General features: G+C 54.2%; 2 non-coding genes and 1 pseudogene across 2 annotated transcripts; all 3 read left to right on the top strand.

The window, feature by feature from the left end:
* The first annotated feature begins 276 nt into the window (after window positions 1-276).
* LOC126325589 (small subunit ribosomal RNA) lies at window positions 277-2,168 on the top strand. Its single transcript, XR_007560194.1, has one exon. It is a non-coding gene; the product is annotated as a small subunit ribosomal RNA (ribosomal RNA).
* A 374-nt stretch (window positions 2,169-2,542) lies between these two features.
* Window positions 2,543-2,698, top strand: LOC126325568 (5.8S ribosomal RNA). Its single transcript, XR_007560173.1, has one exon. It is a non-coding gene; the product is annotated as a 5.8S ribosomal RNA (ribosomal RNA).
* Window positions 2,699-2,881: 183 nt separating this feature from the next.
* On the top strand, window positions 2,882-5,863 carry LOC126325604 (large subunit ribosomal RNA; annotated as a pseudogene).
* The last annotated feature ends 4,719 nt before the right edge of the window (window positions 5,864-10,582 follow it).

Below are 10,582 nucleotides of genomic sequence, written 5' to 3'. Positions count from 1 at the left end.
TCTGTCGGCAGCGGCAAGCTCAGTTGGGAGCAAGGGTGTTCTCACTAAAACCGTCTACTCGCCTAACTCCGGGCGATTGCGCCTCTCTCGAAACCGACCAAGTACCTAGGACGGCGCTGCGCGCCGCCGGGACCTGAGAGGGTTTCGAGGTGTATCGTGCAGGGGAGCTCGGCCTCCTCCTGTTTGCAGATAGATTGAGCGGACGCTTGCGTGTTTCGCGCGGGCCCCCGGGACACACTCCCGGGCGGCCGGCTGCTCAGCTCTAGTTGACCAGCTCCCCTGGTTGATCCTGCCAGTAGTCATATGCTTGTCCTCAAAGATTAAGCCATGCATGTCTCAGTACAAGCCGCATTAAGGTGAAACCGCGAATGGCTCATTAAATCAGTTATGGTTCCTTAGATCGTAACCCACGTTACTTGGATAACTGTGGTAATTCTAGAGCTAATACATGCAAACAGAGTCCGACCAGAGATGGAAGGGACGCTTTTATTAGATCAAAACCAATCGGATTGGCTTGTCTGGTCCGTTTCCTTGGTGACTCTGAATAACTTTGGGCTGATCGCACGGTCCTCGTACCGGCGACGCATCTTTCAAATGTCTGCTTATCAACTGTCGATGGTAGGTTCTGCGCCTACCATGGTTGTAACGGGTAACGGGGAATCAGGGTTCGATTCCGGAGAGGGAGCCTGAGAAACGGCTACCACATCCAAGGAAGGCAGCAGGCGCGCAAATTACCCACTCCCGGCACGGGGGGTAGTGACGAAAAAATAACGATACGGGACTCATCCGAGGCCCCGTAATCGGAATGAGTACACTTTAAATCCTTTAACGAGTATCTATTGGAGGGCAAGTCTGGTGCCAGCAGCCGCGGTAATTCCAGCTCCAATAGCGTATATTAAAGTTGTTGCGGTTAAAAGCTCGTAGTTGGATTTGTGTCCCACGCTGTTGGTTCACCGCCCGTCGGTGTTTAACTGGCATGTATCGTGGGACGTCCTGCCGGTGGGGCGAGCCGAAGGGGTGCTTTCGCGTCCCGAGGCGGACCCCCGTTTAAATCCTACCAGGGTGCTCTTTGTTGAGTGTCTCGGTGGGCCGGCACGTTTACTTTGAACAAATTAGAGTGCTTAAAGCAGGCAAGCCCGCCTGAATACTGTGTGCATGGAATAATGGAATAGACCTCGGTTCTATTTTGTTGGTTTTCGGAACCCGAGGTAATGATTAATAGGGACAGGCGGGGGCATTCGTATTGCGACGTTAGAGGTGAAATTTCTTGGATCGTCGCAAGACGAACAGAAGCGAAAGCATTTGCCAAGTATGTTTTCATTAATCAAGAACGAAAGTTAGAGGTTCGAAGGCGATCAGATACCGCCCAGTTCTAACCATAAACGATGCCAGCCAGCGATCCGCCGCAGTTCCTCCGATGACTCGGCGGGCAGCCTCCGGGAAACCAAAGCTTTTGGGTTCCGGGGGCAGTTGATGGTTGCAAAGCTGAAACTTAAAGGAATTGACGGAGGGCACCACCAGGAGTGGAGCCTGCGGCTTATTTGACTCAACACGGGAAACCTCACCAGGCCCGGACACCGGAAGGATTGACAGAATTGATAGCTCTTTCTTGATTCGGTGGGTGGTGGTGCATGGCGTTCTTAGTTGGTGGAGCGATTTGTCTGGTTAATTCCGATAACGAACGAGACTCTAGCCTGCTAACTAGTCGCGTGACATCCTTCGTGCTGTCCAGCGATTACTTTTCTTCTTAGAGGGGACAGGCGGCTTCTAGCCGCACGAGATTGAGCAATAACAGGTCTGTGATGCCCTTAGATGTTCTGGGCCGCACGCGCGCTACACTGAAGGAATCAGCGTGTCCTTCTAGGCCGAAAGTCGGGGTAACCCGCTGAACCTCCTTCGTGCTAGGGATTGGGGCTTGCAATTGTTCCCCATGAACGAGGAATTCCCAGTAAGCGCGAGTCATAAGCTCGCGTTGATTACGTCCCTGCCCTTTGTACACACCGCCCGTCGCTACTACCGATTGAATGATTTAGTGAGGTCTTCGGACTGGTACGCCGGCATCGACTCTGTCGTTGCCGATGCTACCGAAAGATGACCAAACTTGATCATTTAGAGGAAGTAAAAGTCGTAACAAGGTTTCCGTAGGTGAACCTGCGGAAGGATCATTACCGACTAGGACTGCATGTCTTTCGATGTGCGTGTCGTGTCGCGCCAACACGCTACCTGTACGGCAGTGGCCGTGCGCCGCGTGCGGAACCACGCGTGCCTCTCAAAACTAGCGGAAGTGTTGTTGGTTGTTGTTGTTGTGTGGTACGAGCGCTGAAGCTCTGGAGCGGCTGGCCTGCGGTACCTGGCCGCCTGCGCCGGTTTTGAATGACGTTCGCCCGAGTGCCTGTCCGCTCCGGTGTGGAGCCGTACGACGCCCATCGGCTGTGAGGCCGTTGGACACAAAAAAAATAGTGGAACAGGGGCCGTCAGACGCCTCAGTCCCGCAAATGCTACTGTCTTGAAAGAGACAGTGGAGACTGAAAAGGAAAAGATCACCCCAGGACGGTGGATCACTCGGCTCGTGGGTCGATGAAGAACGCAGCAAATTGCGCGTCGACATGTGAACTGCAGGACACAATGAACATCGACGTTTCGAACGCACATTGCGGTCCATGGATTCCGTTCCCGGGCCACGTCTGGCTGAGGGTCGGCTACGTATAATGAAGCGCGCGGCGTTTGTCCGCTTCGGAGACGTGGGAGTGTCGTGGTCGCCTGTGTGGGCCGGCCGCGTCTCCTTAAACGTGCGATGCGCGCCCGTCGCCTGGCGGTTCGCATACCGGTACTTTCTCGGTAGCGTGCACAGCCGGCTGGCGGTGTGGCCGTGCGACACCTCGTACAACGACCAACACGCGATCTAGTGTCTGAATTTAAGCATATTACTAAGCGGAGGAAAAGAAACTAACAAGGATTCCCCCAGTAGCGGCGAGCGAACAGGGAAGAGTCCAGCACCGAACCCCGCAGGCTGCCGCCTGTCGTGGCATGTGGTGTTTGGGAGGGTCCACTACCCCGACGCCTCGCGCCGAGCCCAAGTCCAACTTGAATGAGGCCACGGCCCGTAGAGGGTGCCAGGCCCGTAGCGGCCGGTGCGAGCGTCGGCGGGACCTCTCCTTCGAGTCGGGTTGCTTGAGAGTGCAGCTCCAAGTGGGTGGTAAACTCCATCTGAGACTAAATATGACCACGAGACCGATAGCGAACAAGTACCGTGAGGGAAAGTTGAAAAGAACTTTGAAGAGAGAGTTCAAAAGTACGTGAAACCGTTCTGGGGTAAACGTGAGAAGTCCGAAAGGTCGAACGGGTGAGATTCACGCCCATCCGGCCACTGGCCCCCGCCCTCGGCAGATGGGGCCGGCCGCCCGCGCGGAGCAATCCGCGGCGGGGTCGTGTCCGGTTGCCTTTCCACTCGCCGCGGGGTGGGGCCGTTCCGGTGTGCGGTGGGCCGCACTTCTCCCCTAGTAGGACGTCGCGACCCGCTGGGTGCCGGCCTACGGCCCGGGTGCGCAGCCTGTCCTTCCGCGGGCCTCGGTTCGCGTCTGTTGGGCAGAGCCCCGGTGTCCTGGCTGGCTGCTCGGCGGTATATCTGGAGGAGTCGATTCGCCCCTTTGGGCGCTCGGGCTCCCGGCAAGCGCGCGCGGTTCTTCCCGGATGACGGACCTACCTGGCCCGGCCCCGGACCCGCGCCGCTGTTGGCTCGGGATGCTCTCGGGCGGAATAATCGCTCCCGTCAGCGGCGCTTCAGCTTTGGACAATTTCACGACCCGTCTTGAAACACGGACCAAGGAGTCTAACATGTGCGCGAGTCATTGGGCTGTACGAAACCTAAAGGCGTAATGAAAGTGAAGGTCTCGCCTTGCGCGGGCCGAGGGAGGATGGGGCTTCCCCGCCCTTCACGGGGCGGCGGCCTCCGCACTCCCGGGGCGTCTCGTCCTCATTGCGAGGTGAGGCGCACCTAGAGCGTACACGTTGGGACCCGAAAGATGGTGAACTATGCCTGGCCAGGACGAAGTCAGGGGAAACCCTGATGGAGGTCCGTAGCGATTCTGACGTGCAAATCGATCGTCGGAGCTGGGTATAGGGGCGAAAGACTAATCGAACCATCTAGTAGCTGGTTCCCTCCGAAGTTTCCCTCAGGATAGCTGGTGCTCGTACGAGTCTCATCCGGTAAAGCGAATGATTAGAGGCCTTGGGGCCGAAACGACCTCAACCTATTCTCAAACTTTAAATGGGTGAGATCTCCGGCTTGCTTGATATGCTGAAGCCGCGAGCAAACGACTCGGATCGGAGTGCCAAGTGGGCCACTTTTGGTAAGCAGAACTGGCGCTGTGGGATGAACCAAACGCCGAGTTAAGGCGCCCGAATCGACGCTCATGGGAAACCATGAAAGGCGTTGGTTGCTTAAGACAGCAGGACGGTGGCCATGGAAGTCGGAATCCGCTAAGGAGTGTGTAACAACTCACCTGCCGAAGCAACTAGCCCTGAAAATGGATGGCGCTGAAGCGTCGTGCCTATACTCGGCCGTCAGTCTGGCAGTCATGGCCGGTCCTCGCGGCCGGCCGCGAAGCCCTGACGAGTAGGAGGGTCGCGGCGGTGGGCGCAGAAGGGTCTGGGCGTGAGCCTGCCTGGAGCCGCCGTCGGTGCAGATCTTGGTGGTAGTAGCAAATACTCCAGCGAGGCCCTGGAGGGCTGACGCGGAGAAGGGTTTCGTGTGAACAGCCGTTGCACACGAGTCAGTCGATCCTAAGCCCTAGGAGAAATCCGATGTTGATGGGGGCCGTCATAGCATGATGCACTTTGTGCTGGCCCCCGTTGGGCGAAAGGGAATCCGGTTCCTATTCCGGAACCCGGCAGCGGAACCGATATAAGTCGGGCCCCTCTTTTAGAGATGCTCGTCGGGGTAACCCAAAAGGACCCGGAGACGCCGTCGGGAGATCGGGGAAGAGTTTTCTTTTCTGCATGAGCGTTCGAGTTCCCTGGAATCCTCTAGCAGGGAGATAGGGTTTGGAACGCGAAGAGCACCGCAGTTGCGGCGGTGTCCCGATCTTCCCCTCGGACCTTGAAAATCCGGGAGAGGGCCACGTGGAGGTGTCGCGCCGGTTCGTACCCATATCCGCAGCAGGTCTCCAAGGTGAAGAGCCTCTAGTCGATAGAATAATGTAGGTAAGGGAAGTCGGCAAATTGGATCCGTAACTTCGGGATAAGGATTGGCTCTGAGGATCGGGGCGTGTCGGGCTTGGTCGGGAAGTGGGTCAGCGCTAACGTGCCGGGCCTGGGCGAGGTGAGTGCCGTAGGGGTGCCGGTAAGTGCGGGCGTTTAGCGCGGGCGTGGTCTGCTCTCGCCGTTGGTTGGCCTCGTGCTGGCCGGCGGTGCAGGATGCGCGCGCCTGCGCGGCGTTCGCGCCCCGGTGCTTCAACCTGCGTGCAGGATCCGAGCTCGGTCCCGTGCCTTGGCCTCCCACGGATCTTCCTTGCTGCGAGGCCGCGTCCGCCTTAGCGTGCTCCTCCGGGGGCGCGCGGGTGCGCGGATTCTCTTCGGCCGCCATTCAACGATCAACTCAGAACTGGCACGGACTGGGGGAATCCGACTGTCTAATTAAAACAAAGCATTGCGATGGCCCTAGCGGGTGTTGACGCAATGTGATTTCTGCCCAGTGCTCTGAATGTCAACGTGAAGAAATTCAAGCAAGCGCGGGTAAACGGCGGGAGTAACTATGACTCTCTTAAGGTAGCCAAATGCCTCGTCATCTAATTAGTGACGCGCATGAATGGATTAACGAGATTCCCGCTGTCCCTATCTACTAGCTCCGGCTGTCTCATGCTGTGGGCCTGCAAATTGCGTAGGTCCATGGTTGGGAATAGGCAGCGGGGGAAGGATGCGTCTCGACCAGCCAGCCTCTCCTTCCCAAGTGCCCCTGCCCGCCTTCTCGTGGTGGAGCTGTTAAGCCTTCGGGCGACTAAAGGGCAGGGGGGCGACGGTGTGCTGAACATCTTGCACACCGGTTCCGGCGGCTGCACTCTTCGCGGCGGGAACCTGGCCCAAGTCGGCGAAGGTCACCCGCCTTGCCCCTGGATATCCGGGGCATGATCCGCCAAGCCGGGGCGTGGTGACATGTCCCCGGTTAGGTTAGATGGGTCCAAACCCCTGAATGTCTGGGGGACCGGCCCGGCACCTGAGTAGGACCGGGTCTTTAGCCTTTGGTGGGAACTCGGCCTAGTAGGGGGCGAAGGACGGAGGGTGAATCCGCTCTCCCGGAATGCGGGTGGCATTCGTCGGCAAGGGAGCGGGTGAAAACCTCGATGGTGCAGCCGTCGAAGAGGACTAGTGCGCTGTACCCACGGCGTGCTAAACCTAGCAGCTCTGTTGTGGAAAGCTCTTGGTCAAGGGGCGGGACCGGTGAGCGAGCTGCATTTAGCCTCCCCCCATGCCAGAGAGGCCGGTCCGGGGAAAGAGACGGGCCTCCATTTTTCACTCTCTAATTCGTCAATATGGCTGAAAATGTAGAGAGTGATAATGCGCTCGAGGGCGATTCGGTGATCGAGGAGAATTTGACTGTCGCTGAGCGACACACGCGCTTTTTGAAGTTGCTGGATTCTAGTGTTAAAAACGGTAAGATCAGCAACTACGCGATTAATCACATTAGGGACTGTGTAGCTCGATGGGCAATGGCCCACTCACAACTTGAGGGTCGGTTGTTGGAACTAGAGAAAGAGAATGAGCGTCTCAGAGGTCAGCCCGCAGTGGCACGGTCTTATGCCGCGGTTGCGAGTGCCCCTGTGGCTAAAGCACCGTCGGCAAGGGAAACAATTGAGCACAATATTAAAAAGACATACCCGACTGTATTTATTAAACCAAAGGCAGGCGAGGATATACGTGCTGTTAAGACTGCTTTCGAAAAATGCATTAATCCCAAACGTGACAAAATTAAAATTAATACGGTCAGGACTGCTAAAAATGTACTAATTGTTGAGACAGCTACACAAGAAGATAGTCAAAGAATAATGGCAAATCAAGAATTGATGGAGAAGGTTAAGTGTGAACCGCCAAGGAAACGCAGGCCTTTGATGTGCCTGTATGATGTTCCTACTCATATGAATGCGGACAGCCTGTTGGATGCGATATATACACAGAATTTTGATGTGTCTATGACGAGGGAGGAGTTTGACAGTCAGTTCAGGTTGCGATTTAAAGTAGGGCCGAGGGAGAAGCTGACTGTGCATCATGTGGTGGAGGTTTCACCTGAACTTTGGAAGCCATTAACAAGAATCGGGAGGTTATATGTAGGATACTCTGCGCTAAACATTAAGGATTACTTGGCGGTGCCACGATGCACCAAGTGCCAAGACTTAAATCATACCAACAAATATTGTAGTGAAGATCAGGCTGTATGTGCTCACTGCGGGCTGGTGGGGCATGAAAGGAGGGACTGCCCTAACAAGGACAGACCTCCTGTGTGCATACCATGTAAGAAACGTGGTAGGAAGTGTGGAGGACCGAAGGATTGCCCCACCTACCGAATGTTCTTAGACAGGATTGTACAGAGGACAGATTATGGCGACCCGTAAGGCGCCAAAGAAAAAATCACCTAGTAAAGAAAAGAGGGACGCAGAGAGGGGTAGGTTAATTTATAAGGCTCTGTCCACAGGTTCTTTACTCTGCTCCGACGACGTTCGGGGTTCCACGGGCAGTCTAATGGTGGAGGTCGGCGTCCAGACGGAGGTCGACTTGGAGGCAGCTATGGGTCGGCTAACTTGTCGGCCATTGAGTGTCAGTGTGGAGGAGTCTGTGATCCAAGATTTCTCAAATCAAGACCGACATGGTGTGTCTTTAGTCCCTATTGAAGTCGGAGGTGGTGGTGGTAGTGAAGGTTCAGATGTAAATATTGTGAATGTTACCGATGTAAAATGTGTAAATAGTGATGGTGGCGGTGTATCTTACAATGCAGTTGGTCCAGGTGACACCTATGATAATTTCGACCTCAAGTTGCGATTGTCAAGGCTTGAAGAGCCTGCATTGTTAACTGTTGCACTGAGGCAGCTTGTTAGAACAGAGCATAGGGGTGGGGAAGATATTACTTACCCAGCCTTGGAGGATGTTGACTGCATTCATTTGCATGCTGCTAATATTCCAACGCAACCTGATGATCTAAAACTTTTGGTGGAGAAGGTGTTTGCTAGAAGGGGCCGGAAATTTGATATAGAGAAAATTTACAGAGATATGGTCAAGATGTATGGACGAAATGTCTCGGATTTTTCGAAGCCTTGGCCTGCTAGCCGCCTTCATGTTTTCTATCCCCCTGGCTAATGGGGCGATTCAGGTTGCTGCAGATTAATGCTATGCGCAGCCATCTGGTTGCGCAAGAGCTGAGAAAGATAGCGGAGGAAGAGTTACTGGATATTCTTGTGATCCAAGAGCCGGCCTCCTGTGCTGGTCGGATTCCCGGATTTCCTGCATCCGCGCAAGTGGTTTCCTCAGGGGAGAATCCTATGACTGCTGTTGTAGTGCTGAATAAACTGATCAAGACCACTGTTTTAACACAATTTTGTAATGAACATGTGATTGTGGTGCAACTTAATTTGTTGACGAATTTAGTTTTCATTGTTAATGTATACTGTCAATTTCGGCAGCATATAACTGGATTTTTGGACCAGTTGGACTGGATACTCAGAACTTTACAAGGCAAGTCTGTAATAGTCTGTATGGATGCGAACGCCAAGTCTCCTCTGTGGCACAGTGCGGAGCAGGATGAGCGGGGTGTCGAGCTCGAGAACTTGATTATGCAAATGCATCTTGATGTGATGAATCAACCTGGACACCCACCTACCTTTTCAGGGAGGGCGGGTGCTGTTTCCAATATTGATGTGACTTTGGCAACTCAGAGCTCGGCACCGCACGTTTGTGACTGGAGAGTTGTTGACAATCTCACAGTGAGTGACCATAATTGTATATTTTTTGAGTATTGTACTGAGGTTGTGGAAGATACTGGCGATTGGGAGGAAAGGTATAATTACCGGAAAACTGATTGGGACCGACTATCACAGGAGTTTCGTCCTCCAGGGCTGGGCTCTGAGGCGGAAATACAGAATGTGGATGATGTGGTTGCCGATCTGCTGGCATCCATTGAGGCGGCTATTGCTGCAGCAGTCCCCCGGGTGGCGAGGTATGTTCGCACGCAGGCTACTCCGTGGTCCCCAGAACTGACCGCGCTCAAGCGCTCTGTCAGGAGGGCGCGGAGTAACTATCAAAGGAGTTTTGGGCATGAAGAGAGACAGTTTCACTTGAGGAGGTATCGCCGCCTGAAGGATAGATACCAGCATGCTATTCAGCAGGCAAGGAGGCAATCATGGCAGAATTTCGTTAACGAGCAGCTCGGTCTGGACCCATGGGGGGTTCCATACAAGCTTGTGAGAGAGAAGATCAGATCTCCAGGGATGCTGTCAACTTTGCGGTTGGAAGATGGCCGGTGTACTACAACGTGGGAGGAAACTGCTAATGTACTGCTGAACGTTTTGCTACCAGATGATGTTGAAGAAGAGGATACGGAGGAGCAGCGAAGAACACGACAAGCATTGTTGGAGCCATATGTGAATGAAGTGCACGTTTACCCCTTCTCTGTAGAGGAGGTGGTGGCTGCACTTCACACATTTGCACAGAGGAAAGCGCCTGGTCCTGACAAGGTACCGGCCGAGATTTTGCAGTATCTAGCACCCCAGTTGGCTCCAGATCTGGCTAAAGTTTTCAATGTGTGTTTACACCATGGAGTCTATCCAACCAGGTGGAAGATTGCCGATGTAGTTATTATCAAGAAGGGCCCTGACAAGGACCCTCAATTACCCAAGTCTTATAGACCGATCTGTCTCTTGGATGTACTTGGAAAGACCTTTGAGAAGTTACTTACTGACAGACTTTTGAGCCACAGGACTTTGTATGGCATGAGTGATCGGCAGTTCGGATTCCGGAAGGGTCGCTCCACTCAGGACGCGATCAACGAGGTTTCTCGGATTGTCCACTCAGCCAGTACGAAGTATGTTCTGGGTATTATGGTGGATATTTCAGGGGCCTTCGACAACTTGTGGTGGCCCGCACTCTTCTCCCGCTTGCGGGAGATGGAGTGTCCTGGGTTGCTGTATCGTTGTCTGGAGGCCTACTGTAATGACAGACTGGCAAGGATTGCGGCTCCGGGGACTGTGGTGACCAAGAGGATATCTCGGGGGTGTCCCCAGGGATCAGTATTTGGTCCGGTTTTTTGGGACATTACCATGGAACCGCTGTTGAATATCTTGCAGGGGGATGCTTCAGTCCTGGGTGCCGTGGCCTACGCGGACGATCTAGTCATACTTGTGGAAGGGAACAGTAGAGCTACAATAGAAGAGCGTGCAAGGGTAGCTGTTGGGCTCTTGCAGACATGGTGTGGTCGCTCCAAATTAAAGGTAGCGCCTAGGAAGTCCTTGTACATGTTACTAAAGGGTAAGCTCAATAGAGACCCAACCATCAGAATCGATGATGTGATGATTGCTAGGCGTGGCTCAGCTAGATACCTGGG

This window comes from Schistocerca gregaria, unplaced genomic scaffold, assembly GCF_023897955.1.
Source record: "Schistocerca gregaria isolate iqSchGreg1 unplaced genomic scaffold, iqSchGreg1.2 ptg000927l, whole genome shotgun sequence".
In the NCBI taxonomy this organism is placed as follows: Eukaryota; Metazoa; Arthropoda; class Insecta; order Orthoptera; family Acrididae; genus Schistocerca; species Schistocerca gregaria.
This window is presented reverse-complemented; position numbering and strand designations above follow the sequence as displayed.